Genomic DNA, 14896 nt, shown 5'->3' with positions numbered 1-14896 from the left:
TTCCTTTTTACAGCTGAATACTATTTCATTGTGTGTATATACTACATTTTGTTTACCCATTCATCTGTTAATGGACACTTGGGTTGCTTTCACCTTTTGGCTATTTTGAATAAGGTTGTTATCAACATTGGTCTACAAATAACTGTTTGAATCCCTGCTTTCAAATTTTGGTTATAATAACAAAAGGACAAATAATCCAGTTAAAAAATGGGCAAAGGATGTGAATAGACATTTCTTCAAAGAAGATATATAAATGGTCAATAAGCACATGGAAAGATATTCAACACCATGGGTCATGAGGAAAATGCAATTCAAAACCACAGTGAGATGCCACTCCACACCCACTAGGATGGCTAATATTAAAAATAATAATAATAATAGGTGTTGGCAAGAATAGAAACCCTTTTACATTGCAAGTGGCATTGCAAAATGGTACAGATATGCTAGAAATTAGCTTGACAATTCCTCAGAAAGTTGAAACTAGAATTACCATTTTACTTCGTGGTTGTCATGTTTGGTTTTTAACCGCCACCACCACCATCACCACCACCACCACCACCACCACCACCACCACCACCACCTGGTCTCTCAGGATTTATTTTGTATCATTGCCCAATGCCCAGTGTTTTAAAAAAAAATTTCACAAACATTTACCAATGTTTTTTTGTTTGTGAACTTACTTCACATGGTAGATGTGGAAGCCCAGGGCCCAGGGCCTTCCCCAAGGGCCTTGAGGCCTATGCAAACAGCAGCTTGCATGACCTGGGTCTGTTAAGGTTTGACCTACTCTCCTTGTAGGATCAGGCCTCCGGTGCTAAATGTAATCTATAGCGTACCTCCTTCCTGAAACTCCAAGATACTAGTATCTACACGATAACCTATAATCCTCCCCTCTTCCCTGTTAACTAAATTGATCCTTCACTATGTCACAAGACCTCTGTTCCACGCTTATGCCCTCATACTCATTGGAATGTCTTTGCCCTAACCCTCTGGCACCCCCTGCTTTTGCAAAGTGTCTTCAGTTGAGCTCTGAACCCGCTACCATTCAGGGCAGCCCCTGAATTCAGGGCATCATGACTGACTTCCCACCCTGTCAGTAAGCCCTGAATAAAAGCTCATGTCTCAGAACCTGCCATGTACCTTCTTTAGTCCTTCAGCTGCAAAAGCCCCTTGGGCCATGACAGTATAATTGCAGCCCCGGTTATTCCTCCTTGGTCAGAAGCAGAAGCACAAATGATTCTTAACCTATTGTCTTCCTAAAAATTTTCTTAAATAATTTTTTTTGATTTTTACACTGCATGTCCTTAACTCTTTTCATTTAAAATGCATGCCCTTCACAAAATCATGGAAAGTTCATCATAAAAGTTTATATACACTCAGATGTAAGTATAGACAGAGATACAGGTATAGATTCAGATAGATAAATGGATGGATAGAGGATAGAATAACAGGAAATTGTTTATTTCTGGTTTAGATTATTTTATGGTGAGAGTGAGATTCATATTTCCCATGAGAAAAATATCTTATGGGATTTAGGAGAGTACCGATGGAATTAACATGGGGGCAATTAGTCTCAAATGCTAATTGTATCAAACCTCGAGCCAAATGCTAAGTAGGCACCCATTTGGAGAAATACATGTATGCAAACATTGGGCCTGAAAGCAGTATTTTGGAAATCCAGCAAAGAAGCAGCCAAGAAAGTTCTTTTTAGATATGGAAATAATGGGGAAAGAACCGACGGCAGGACTCACAGAGGCAGCGGCGGCGGCGGTCACCCGGCGGCCTGGCCGGGGGTGGAGGCCCGGCCCGCGCGTGGCGGCTCACGAAGAACCTCAGGCCCGCCCTTGCGCGCAGGCGCAGACTCGGCTGGGCCGTGGGCGGGCGGCGGCCCCGCGGGGGGGCGTTCTCTCGGCCCGCGACGGGCTCGCTATGTGGTTTGCAGCTCAGCGGAGCAGAGCAGAGGCCAGGCTGGGGCAGCGGGCTGGGTCGGAAACCGAAGGGCCGGGTCATCTGGGCGGGTGGATGCGGCAGCGGTAGTGAACGCCTTAGAGGAAGAGAGCATCGCGCCGCCCCACTCTTTAGCCCCTGATGCAGAATTTGATGCTGAGGTTGGATGTTAAGAGGACACTATCAAAGATGATGAGTTCTAGTCATTTCAGAGAAATTTCATGGACAAGTAGTACCAAGAGTTTGAAGACACGGAAGAGAATAAAATAATCTTCACGCCCATTTTTAATGAATATATTTTCTGGGTAGACAAGTGTGTTCAGGAACAGCTGCCAGAGAGGATTCCTAGATTTCACATGGCGGCTTTCAGAACATTACAGCACCGTAAGGATGAAGCGCCTACATGCTGCTCCCCGTTACTGATTTTCTGGCTTTTAAAGAAATGTTTCTGAACTACAGAACAGAAAACGAAGGCAGAGGACTGAACTTAAGCAGTAATTTAGTGGTGGCTTCATTGTGCAAATCATCTTCCACACTGGCTTCCCAGAAGAATCTGCGGCACCAGCTCCTACTTCCACCTCCAGGCTCTGGGCCGGGGCTGGACATCACCAGCTCGGTAGGGTGAGTGAGGCTTGGGCTAATGTCCGCAGGAGAATACATCTTGTGGCTCTTCATTAATGTTAAATATTGATGGGTCAAAAAGAAAATTCCATGACCCTCCCAGGACCTGTTTCTCCTGAGTCACCTTCTTGTATTGTGTAACCCTAGAGCCCCTCCTGGAGTTGACACCTCTTTCAGGTGCATCTGTGAGAAGCCCTTTCCCCAGCATAAACGGAATGTCAACAGTGTGGGGTAACCCACTATCACGAGCCCTCTCTGTCCCCAATACCAAAGCAGGCTTTGTTCGAATCTTCTGTGCATGATCAGCTCTTTAACTTAGTTTCAGGCTTCAGACCCAGCGGTCCAGCTGGGTGAGTTTTTTATTTGGGAGTGTTTTATCTAATTGTCACTGACCCTGTCTTGAGATTTCTGGACCTCTTACTAGTGTAACTAGTCTTGCCCATCGCAGTCAACTGAAAGAGATGCCGTTTACCTAAAAGCTGCCTGTGAAACTCAGCTTCTGTTTCCAGTCCGTTTATCATTGTCTTCTGCTGGTCTTGATATAGTGCCACTGTGTTTCTAGAAGCCTCTTTTAAGTATTATTTTTGAAAAAATACTTTTATAGATGAATACTCCAGCTAACATAGTGGATCTGATCTTGGAATTTCCATGATTACCTTCTTAAAGATCAAAGTATTATATGCTGTGTGCTTTTTAGGTGTTAGTGCTGTGAAGGCATTCCTACATTGGTGTTCCTAACTGACTGGGCACTGATGAATGTGAGCTGTGTGCTGAACATTGACTAAGAGGTATCTTTTACTTACAGAATGTTAAGTGTGTTTGTGCTGGTTTCCTTAAAATCCTTTCTGTATGAATCAATTCGTTAGGTGTTTTGTTGGGGTGGGCATGAGTTTAGTGAAAAAACATGACTCTGCAAGCTCTGCAACTCCTTCATGTCAAATCTCTCTTACAAGTTGGTGTTCACTGCTCTATCTCAGCATTACTAGCAGGTAGCAAACAGCTTTCATGGTCATCTGTCTGGCTTTAGTTTAGTAAAATGTTTGGTCTAACATTACTGACCAGAAAACATGTTTACCATGGCCCTAGAAAGAAGAAAAAGCATGGTTTAATTCCCAATGTGTACCTTTGAAAAAACTTTTAAGTAAAAGTAAAAATCTGTACTGACTTTCCAAAAAAATGGGGAAAAGGCCCACTCATGTCTCTGCAAATGAAATTCAGAACTGTCCCATGGAAGAGTATATCACATAGATCTATGGAAATGTCACTAACTCTCACTGAGTGACAAACATCTGAGCCATAAACCCTTCTTGTTACATGGAAATAGTACCTGGTGCCTCTACCTACCCAGAGAAATGCACATACAGCTTCTTTTAGCATTTAATCCCTTTGTATTTCAGATGAAACATTACTGTCAACTTCCTCAAAGAAGACCACAGCAGAAACAAATTCAGACTTATCACAAAATGAGTGAATCCAAATTGGCTTCTAGGGTCTTTTCTAATTAATGACAAAAAAAAAAAAAGTTATTAGGATTTCTGGATGTCACTCATTAGGTGATATGCCCTCTAAGGGTATATCTTTCAAGGGGGGTAGTCCAATTGAATAGAAACTATGATTTTAGGACTACAATTTTGGTAAAAGGTCACTGAGACCTTCTATTGAAATTCTTGAAAAAATGAATAAATCAGACTATAATGTTTTCATGTCAGAAATATCTTACATTCGTTACCTGGAAAATTTACAAGTGGGAAGAAGTTGTCACACAAACCCCTTGTAGGTGAATCCAGCAAATGATTTACCCATTTGTAGCTGACTCAGATTAGATAGACTGCTTTATCTGATAAATGAGACTCTGATAAAGGGGTAACCAGGAGTTTTGATGTCAGAACTTGCTCTGGCAAAGAAAATGAGAAGTTGTCAATTAAACCCATTCCATCTGTATCCGGGTGGAGTAGCCTTTAACTAGTTTTGTGGTTAAAACACTGCAACATATGAGAAATAATTAGCATTTTTCTGACTTTTTTTTCTTTCCAAATTCCTTCATATTATTAAATTTCATAAGGCTGATTCCTGTCAAATCTGTGCTAGGTATCTTCCATTTGCCTACTCCTTGCTCTGTGACTTGAATGCTGAACTTGGCGGACTCCGTCGCCCTTTAATTTTGATCAGGTTAGAGTTAGACTAATGGGAAGCATAAGTGGGAGGTTAGAGGGCAGGAGGAGAGAGAGAGATCAAAGTATTTATTTCCCTGGTTCTTTCCTGCTGGTTTAGCATCGCTTGGCTGTTCCATTTCCTTGAGGCTACAGCTTCCATCTGATATCTCTTTCCATGCAGTTAGCTCTCCAGTTTCTGCTAACCACTCCCTCCACATCCTCTTTGGTTTCCTGTAGCCTCTATTCTTAACCCAGAGGTGCTTCACTTTCCGTCACTGATTCTCCCCAAATCTACCTACCCACACTTCAGAAATAGTCTCTGTACTAAATCCCCCATGATTATACAGCTTGAGTGCATCATAATCAATTTCTTGGTTAGCCTCTAGGTGGTACAATACTTATATGCATTAAAAAGAGCAGTAAGAGACCTTAAAATTTGTTCCTTAAATCATTTTATGGATGAGGAGCCTGAGACAAAGTACATGTCATAATCTATAACGTAACAAACCAAGCTTCCCATGGCTTTCTATCTGTCTAAATTTCATTCTGCTTATAAAGAATTCCAGTAATAGAATGGGCCACACCTTAAGTGAAGTAACCTCACCACAAAGTGCTGCTTAAAATAGATTCATACTCATAGGAATGGCTTAAATTTAAGAGCATGTTTTTCTGGGGTGCACAGCTCCAAATCACCACAAGCGGTCAGTGGAGATCTAAAATTAGACCCATTCACTTGGTATGATGGTGTATTGGCTATATGTACACAATATCAGGGTAAATGGGATTAAAGACTTAATATCAGTAGGATTGACTGTTTGAAGACTGAAGTGTCCGAGACTATGGGGAATTTCGAAAATCCATAATGTCAATCATCACACTCATGGATGTGGTCAATATCTTCAAGTCTAAACTGTACAAATAAATGTGGGAAAAATGGAACCCATAATTCTGATCTTTGCACCTGTAAATTCAGTATTTTGTTTCTGAATTCATCACTTGTTCACTTAAATATGTATTGAGCAACTCTATGCCAGGATTCTGGTAAATCAAAGGCAACAGTATATGTACTTACACAGCCGTTTGGAGGTAATAGTCTCATTAGAGAAATATTCATTTAAAAGGGAAATCAAAATATAATTTTATAAATAATATTACAGAAGAATCACAAGATGCTGCAGAAGTATTGACCTGGACACTTAAGTTGATCTTGGTGAGACAAAGAAAAATCGAAGTAGGAAATGATGAATAAATTAAGAATAAAATAGGATTTGAATCAGCTGTATGGCTTCTAGAAATTGGCACTATTGTCATCTGGATCAGCTAATTCATTGTGTATGTGGAAGGTAGGGGATGGGTGGGTGCTGCCTGCATGGTGGTATATTTAGCAGTAACCCTGGCTGGCTTCTACCTGCTACATGCCAGTAGTATCTCCCTGGGTTTGACAATCAAAACTGTCTCCATATATTGCCAAATATTCTGGGGCTGGGGTGGGGGGGGGTTGCACAAAATGGCCCCCAGTTGAGAAACACTGGAGAAGGAGATAAGGTCAGAAAAGATACAGAGTGAAGTAATATGAATAATGGCCATCCAAAGATATCAGGTCCTAAGCCTTGGAAACTGTGAATGTTACCTTATGTGGTAAACTTTATGCAGTTGTGATATTAAGTTAAAATTTGAGAAAAGGAGGTTATCATGGATTATCTGAGTGGGCCCTGAATGCCAGAGCAAGTGTCTTTATAAGAGAGAGGCAGTGTAAGAGAGAGGGATATTGTATAAATACAGACCAAAAGAAGGTGATGTGAACATAGAGGCAGAGATTGGAGTGACATGGCCACAAGCAGTCATGGCAAATGTCAGCAGCACAAGATGGAAAAGGCAAGGAACAGATGCTTCCCTAAAGCCTCAGAAGGGAGCATGTCTCTACCAACACCTTGATTTTTGTCCAGTGAAACTGCTGTTGAACTTCTGAATTTCAGAACTGCCAGAGAGTAAATTCTTGTTTCAGCTACCAAATTTTTTTCATGGTTTATTATGACAGCCACATAGACTAATATATAGAGTGACACAAGCAGGAAAATGAAATGTGAAATGAGAATACACTAATAAAATAGGTTATTAAATATGAATCATAGGATGTGTATGCATATGTGTGTGCAAGGCAGGACAGGAGACAGTGTGTAAAAGAAACAGTGAAATTATGGCTATGGGAAATAAACAAGGACTAGATTTTGCTGAGGAAGTATGAACAATCTCAAGAAATTTGGACTTATATCAAGAGTAATGAAAGAAAAGGAAGTAAAATCAAGAATTTCACTCAGGGGAGAGACTGTATTGAGTAAACATTTAACAATGTTAATCCTAGATGTTATAGATAGAATAGATTGGATGGAAAAAGAATGGAGAGAAGAATATCAATTAGAAGACTGCTGAAGTAATCAAGGAAAGGAATTTTGGATGTATAAACTGATGAAATGACCATGAATTTTGAGAGAATTTGATGGATTCAAGAGATATTTAGGAGCTAGATTCCACATACCTTTGAATTTCTTAGGATATAGGATGAAGAAAAGGACAAATTAGCTACATCTATGCCTTGGATATGTATAAGGTTGTTTATTTGCTGAGATGGGTTTGAGGGGAAGCAACATATTTGGAGTAGATGATGATTGAGTTCAGTTTTGAACATAGAGTTTTCAAGAAACAAATTAAGTACTTGAATTTTGAGGGCACCCATAAGTGATAAATTTATTTGGGAATTTTCAACATATTGAAAGTAAGTGATACCTTTAGAAAGGAATAAAGAGAAGATTGCTGTGGTAGCACAGTGTCAAAACATAGTCACATTCAAATCTTCCACCTTGCAACAAAGGATAGAGACTGTCCCAGTCATGAGGTCCTGTGTGTTATCTAGTGTGTGAAGTCTCCACCAAAGGCAAAGGTTGTGGGCTGGGGGTGGCAGTGTTACAGCTGAATTGATAAGAAAAGCTGACAATCTGAAAGAAGATAGAGGTTTAAGCTTTTACTGGGATGTTGCCAAGGTAAGTTGGCCATAATGCATACTGTATTTACTGTGCCAAGAGTTCAGATTCGGGCATAACAAGGGTATCAGAAGCAAATGAGACAGCTGGATTAGGGTGGGGAAAAACATAGGTAGTTGGGGATTCCCTGAACTTTTACATAGAGCAGCAATTAGCTTTTAACAATTGCAGTAATAGAACAACTAGATTGAAAGATAAGTAGGTCAGTTTGAAGGGTCAAGAGCAGAATAGGAGGCAAGCCTGTTTTGACGTTGCTCGTTCTCAGTGCTAAGTCTCTTCGTATATGGACTGCCTTGCTTTGCTTGGAACACCTATTATTAGCCATTCAGAGGCTTTTTTATGAAAAGCCAAGTTTTTCTGAGTTAGCTCTGCAAAGACCTTGGAGTACTTATGCAAAAACAATATTGCATTTCTGCAACTCTGTCTCTCTTTCTGGCAACAAATCAATATACACTTTACCACAGCATTCATTTTCCATAGTCTCAGGTATTACATCCTTGCTGAGAAAGGAAACTTAGACCCTTTGATGGAGTTATATTACAATATATGCAGTGGAAAATTCCTTTCTTGTCACATTTGTGTGGTTGATGGCAGCATAGGGATATTTTGCCATGTCCTGTTAACCAAGAGAAAGTAAATCCATTGAAAAGGTAGAGACTTAGTTGCTACTTCAATTTTAGTTGCCTCAATGTCTACCAAGCTACTCATTTTTCAGGTCAGTGAGGGATCCCACAGGGGTTTTATAGACGTGTGAGAAGGCAAATGACCTCCCCAAAATCATGGCTGCATGGTCTTGGTAATGTGTATGGCTTTCCAAGCTTCAATTGTGCCATGTTTATTTTCCTCTTCACTTGTCCACAATTTCTCCCATTTAATTTAGATTGTTCAATTACCATTAATTCCAGGCAATCTATTGTTTAATTGGATGGATTTCAATTGCAAATTAGGACTGCTGATTTCAACCAAGAAAGCTAATTTAAACCTGACAACAGGTTTGTTTAAAAAAAAATTGGAGAAAATGGCATGAGAGAATAGAGAATAACACAGACATTTGTTTCTGTATTAAGGTGTCACTTGTTTGTTTAATTATAACAAAACCGTAGTTTTCTACTAACTAACTTTCTAAATTGCAGAAATAACTAGCACCGTGGCTCCTCATGTGGGAAATATTGTCAAAAGGTTTAACGATCCCATAGCAGTTTCTTCTTACTTATCCAAAGAATCCTGTCATTTAACAAGTGCCACGTTATAACAATTTTAAGCAAAAAATACAAAGTTAAGAAGAGGTCATATGATTAAAATATGTGACACTGTGCACAGCAAAAGAGAAAAGTGAAGAACATACATTCTCAGTGGTACTAAAGACATTTCTGTGAAATGTCAACTTAGGCAGTATCTCTCAGGAAATATAAAAGGCAACTTAAACCTTGACATGAACCTATCTTAAGATTCTGAGCATATGTCTGGTTAAGAGGCAGGTAGAATACTCTTCCATTGGAAAAATACTTCCCACAATCCATTTTTGCAGAATGGATAAATGCTATTAAAAACCAGCATATTAAACCAATTACTCTGAAAACATCCTAATAAGGAGATGACCCTAGAAAAAAATCTGAATAAAGAAATAATTTTCTTCATTAATAAAGGGCACTGACTAAAAGTTACTGAGACATTTTTAACACTTTTGCTAGGTACTCCGTCAGTGTTTAGAAAATGTGCTTTTGCAGAGTAGAATATAAGGGAAAATATCAATAAAGACTCAGAATTTTTAAAGCACCACATAGTGGTGAGTATGAAGAATATATAGAAAAATAATTTTAAGTTTTGTGCATCTTCAAAAGCAGGAGTAGGATGAGTTGTAAAGGAAGCTTTATAGATAAACTTCTGGATTCAAAGTGCGTAACTCATAGTTTGACCCAGTTCTCATGTACCTGTGGCCCATATTGGTCATGCCTTGGCTTCTGGGAGGTTTATTTCTAACACTTATAACTATGATAGAGGGTTTCCAATAAAGGGGGGTGGGATCTAAAATGGGACATCATTATATTCCAAACAATAAATGTTTTTATTGAATGCTGATAAGTGAATACAAGGGGCATTAGGTTTGTATAATTCACATTCTAAGCAGATAGGAATAGTAGATATCATAAATGCAGATCGCAGAAGGATGAATGACTTTGCAAATGGTTTTGCCCAATCTTGGTATTATAATTATGACATTATCTAGAAAGGGTAACCTACTCTGTTATTTATCAATTGATAATAATTTATAACAATTCCTAAAATTTGATTGGTTAAGATCTATAAACATTGTATTCTAAAATTAACTTAGAAAATGTGTAAAAATAATATGCATTGAGGTTGTGATAAAAATTCCCACTCCTTCACTCAAAATAATTGGTATAAATCAATTAACATATATGACTAAGTGAAAAAAAGCAGTTTTTCTTGTGTTGTGACAGTTCCTTTAATCATTCACTCTAACATTAATACTTTTGTAATACAAGACCTTCTGAAACAGGTTGCCACTTTTTTGTTTCAAAATTATTTTTATTATATGCAGGTGACATTTAGGATTGGCTTATGGTCTTGCTCAAAGCTCACTTCAAATCAACTATTGTATTAGAAATATTAGACATATTAATCCTATTCTAAAATCCTATTCTCCAGAATACTCAATCAGATACTGAATTTTCACCTGCCAGGAAAAACCTCTGTATTTTCCCACTGTTGTCTCTGTGCTTTCTAACCAGAGCCATCTCCGATCAGCTCTATCATCATTCTACCACTTTGAGAGAGGAGGAGTCCTCTGTTCCTCTCTCACTTAAGGGGTCCCCTCCTAAGGACATAGTGAAAGAGGGATCCCTCATCATGCATAAATCTGAAACCATGGGCACTTTCTGCACAACAGTGTTAAAGATATTTCTTGAGAGGATTGTTTTATCTAACTGTTTTACATGCCTTCTCATGTAGACTGTACTTACCATAACATTGAGTATCACTGAAAAGACACATAATAAAATCACAATCCTAAATTTGAGTCCATAGTGCTTAAACAGTGTGCAATTACACAGCAATCATGAATGGTGTGGATTATCCTTTCTGTGTAGTCACACAAAGGTGGCAGCATCAAGACAACTTGTTAAACATGAAAGCTGACTTTGGACTGATAACCATGTGAGAGCCCCTAAACCCTGACTTTAGTCCACTTTCTCCACAGAACATTTGTTCTGCCACTTAGCTGTGTGACCTTGGAAAATGTTTTAGCCTCTTCAAGCTTCATCTGTAAAATATGGATAAAAACATACCCTATCTTCTAGTATTCTCAATATATAGATAAAGCATTTAAATACTTAGCACAGTAACTGGCACACAGTAAACTGATGAGGAAAATTAGGTTAATGAAATTAGCTTATTGCTATAATTTTATGGAAAAGTGTCCTCTTAATGAGAGCAGTATTCTTACATTCAGTGAAACCCTGCCCTCCTTAAAAGAGTTGCTAACAACACTGCAAAATTTCACTAGCAAGGATGATCTGTGTCTATGTTCTCAAACACCTCCAACCTATTGCTTAAAAAAAAACAAAAACAAAAAAACAAAAACCAACCTACCGAACAAAAAAACCACTACACTTGTAAAGAAAAGCTTCTTACCCCTGGGAGAGTCCGTCTGCTTGAAGCAATTTTGTCCAGTGGGTTAGAACTGGGTCTGCAGGGAGCCCATGAGAAGGCAGAGCTCCCAGAGGCCAAGTTGATAATGACTTGCTGAGCCTTTGAGTGGGAGAATTGTGCGAACACACAGTGCTTCCTGGGGACCAGGTCTTGGATGCTCACTGCTCACTGAAGGCCTTGCCACTTGGGGAGGAATTAAATGGTCACATGGGGAAAAGGCAAAGCCAAACATATAACAGTTTTTGCAAAAATAATTGGGGAAGTATGAAATCTTTGTCAGGTTTCCCAGGATAGCGAGGCTGTGGGCTTGTGTTCTTGTTTTCACAGCACTGCAGAGAGGGCGCTAACCAAAAGCAGACCAAACAGAGACACAGAATCTGACTCGACTCCTACTCTCCTCACTGATTTCTGGAAAGCACTACTTGAGCAGGGCAGAGGAATTGCTGTGTGAAATGAAAACATAGCACACTAGGGTGAAAATAAGTGAATTTTTATTTGAGGAAGAGAAATATAAGAAGAAGGGAAATTAAGTGAGGTTAGAACAAGATAGGAAAAGGAGAATAACATTGCTGAGATTTGGGGTGTGACACTTTACAACATCATTTGGAGAGTAACAGACAGGTCAGAACAGCCCAAATCCTCTTTCTCGAGGCTAGTGAACAGTTTAATCCCATTGACACATTTACTAATTCTGTTACCTCAGCCATTAGCCTAACCTCTCTAAGAGGTAGGTTCATCATCTATAAATCATTATAGTAAGTGGTTTGTAGCATTGTTGTGAGGATTGCAGGAGAGAATGAATTCAAGGTACTTTGCTGAGGTCTGGAATGTAACAGTGATTACATAGGTAATGGTATTACTATTGTGTTACAGATGCTATTATTATTCAAAAGGAACAATTCAGAGAAAAAGGTTTTCCAAAGTGAGAGAATAGGATTCATTTCAGAAAGGCTGAATAATAATAATCTTACCTGTTCTACCAAAAGCTAGACACAAGAGAAACATCCCTCCTAGAGAGTTCCAAACTCTAAGAAAGGGTATGTTTTTCCCGATTCCTTAGAAGACATATTGGTGCAATGAAAGGAGCATGGACTTTGTAGTCAGAGAGGTCAGGCTTGCAGTTGTCCTTTGCATCAAGAAAAGTTACGTCCTTTCCTGATCTTGAAAATTCAGGGTCCTTGTCAGAACTCTTTAAAAGAAAATAGACAAAGTACCTCATGATACATACTAGATGTTCTTACAACTACAGACATTTTTGACTTGTACCTTCACAACCTATAAAATGGCATGTAGAAATAGGATTTGGTTTGAGTCATTGCAGGGAAGGCCCAAATGCCATGAGGATTCAACTCAGTTGTATATTCAGCTAAATAACAGTGCTTCAACTAAATATGATTAACTGTATGCCCAAAATTTGAATGTATTTACTGCCTCCTCCATAAAGTGGTCTGTCCAATTCACAAATTTACACCCAAAAGTAGAAAGATTTGCAACAGCCTGTTCTACAAGTTTAAACCCTCTGAAGAGGTATAATTCTAGATAATTTTTAAATTGGTTTAGAGAGGAGCATTTTAACCCAAGCTTGCATTATTTTATTCACATATTTCTTCAGATTCTCTCAGTATGGATAAAAGTAGTACCTTGTTTAATTTGTCTCTTTCCTAAAACTCATAAAATGCTATTGAAGATCTACTGCAAAAAGATTCCTTAAGCAAATTTGTATAAATGTGCTGTTTACTGAGAAATGTTCTCACACACATTGTTACATGCTCACAATGCCTTGATTAGGCCAGGTTTCCTAGAAGCAGAGCCCGAGATAGAGATTCATGTGCAAGTGATTTATGTAGGACATGCTCTCAGGAGAAACTCTGAATAGGTGAAGGAAGCAGGACAGAGCATGGAAAAAGCTAAGCAAAGAGGTAGGTTCAGCTGATCTATCACTGAGACAGTTCCTGTGATCCCATAGGGAGTTCTGGAGCAAGAATGTTGCCACAGGGTTGTCTTACCATGTGTATTCGACATCAGTTAATAATTGGATGCATGGAGCGCTTGAGGATGAGGCATAATTCTTGGGCCAGGAGGCTTCCATCTTTAAAGGGCAGCTTTCCTGACAAGGATACTGTCATGAGTCAGTGGCAGCTGGCACTCACAGCAATGAAGGACGGGTGTACCAGACCCTTAAAATGGATCTAGGGAGGGCTCCAACAGGGTATGAAACAGGCCCTTGTTTTCTTCAGATCCACTTACTGCCCATATTAAGTTTGTTCCATTCCATCACAGCTTCTTCAGGATTATGGATAGACACCATCCCAGAGTGAACTTGTAGTCTCTGCTGCTGCATTTGGTCATGAGGCCATCATTGATTCTCATCATCTCCCTCCTCTATTACTCCTTTTATATTTCCCTCTCTACTTTGGGTCTAGGTAACTTGCAGGGTAGGAGATACTCAGACCCTCATCTCTGTGAGTCTGAGCCTTTGTGCACAATGCCTTAATCAATCTGTGGTTGCCGTAGTTGCCTATATACAATTAAAACTGAGTGTAGACATACCAAGAAATGCCCCCATGGATCACATAAGTGACAAAAGATCTGTCCTTCCTATTATGTAGCAGTAGTTCTACCTCCTGGTGATGATCAGGACTACTTACTGCTATTAACTTGGTGACTACTTTCCTTGCATTTGTGTTTACTGGCATGAGGACCCCCAAGTGACCTAGCGGTTTTGGTGGGACTTTGTGTCTTTCTCTGGAAATCAGGATTTCTTGACCCACAGACTCTAGAGTTGTTGGAACAAGAAGCAGAAATTACCCAACTGGGTCACTGGAAGTAATAGTGAGCTAAGGGTTTACTACTTCTACTCCTTGGTACCTGGCCCCATATGTTCTTACTATTGGTCACACAGCAGCATATCACTGGCCAAAGGTTTAAGTTGTCACAGACAGCACTTCGTCCACATAGGGCGTCCTTTCCAATATCATGTCTCAGTCGTGTCATCAAGAGATCATTTTACCACTCTTTAAAGCCAGAATTTCTGAATAGTGTACATGGTAGGAAAAGAACCTAGGAGGAGTTTCTGACAAGCTTCAATATGTAAGTTCCATGGAATACCCTTAAGGTTTAGTACAAGACCATGCCATTCAAAGGCATCTGTGCACCCAGGGCTGTGCACCCAGAACTCCCCATCTTGAGCTGGGTGCTGTAAGAATTGCTAAAACATAAAGACAGATGCAGCAGAAATCCATCAAAAGATGAAAGTGGCACAACTGCAATTGGTCTCAAACAGCTCCAGGGTGTATAAATGAATTGTACAAAGAGGTGGTCTAGACCCTTACATCACCCACCACTGTTAAACTGATCTTTATCTAAGTTCATACCTGCAAAATGAGGAAGAAAAAATGTGAGCTTATTTCACAGATGGGTTGGCTGTGTATGTTGGTGTGAGCTGAAAATGGACTGATGCCGTGC

General features: G+C 39.5%; 1 pseudogene; it reads left to right on the top strand.

Moving 5' to 3' along the window:
- Positions 1 to 1640: 1640 nt before the first annotated feature.
- The window catches only part of LOC119518393, a 110173-nt pseudogene continuing 96917 nt past the window's right edge, over positions 1641 to 14896 (top strand).

This window comes from Choloepus didactylus, chromosome 22, assembly GCF_015220235.1.
Source record: "Choloepus didactylus isolate mChoDid1 chromosome 22, mChoDid1.pri, whole genome shotgun sequence".
Lineage (NCBI taxonomy): Eukaryota > Metazoa > Chordata > Mammalia > Pilosa > Megalonychidae > Choloepus > Choloepus didactylus.
This window is presented reverse-complemented; position numbering and strand designations above follow the sequence as displayed.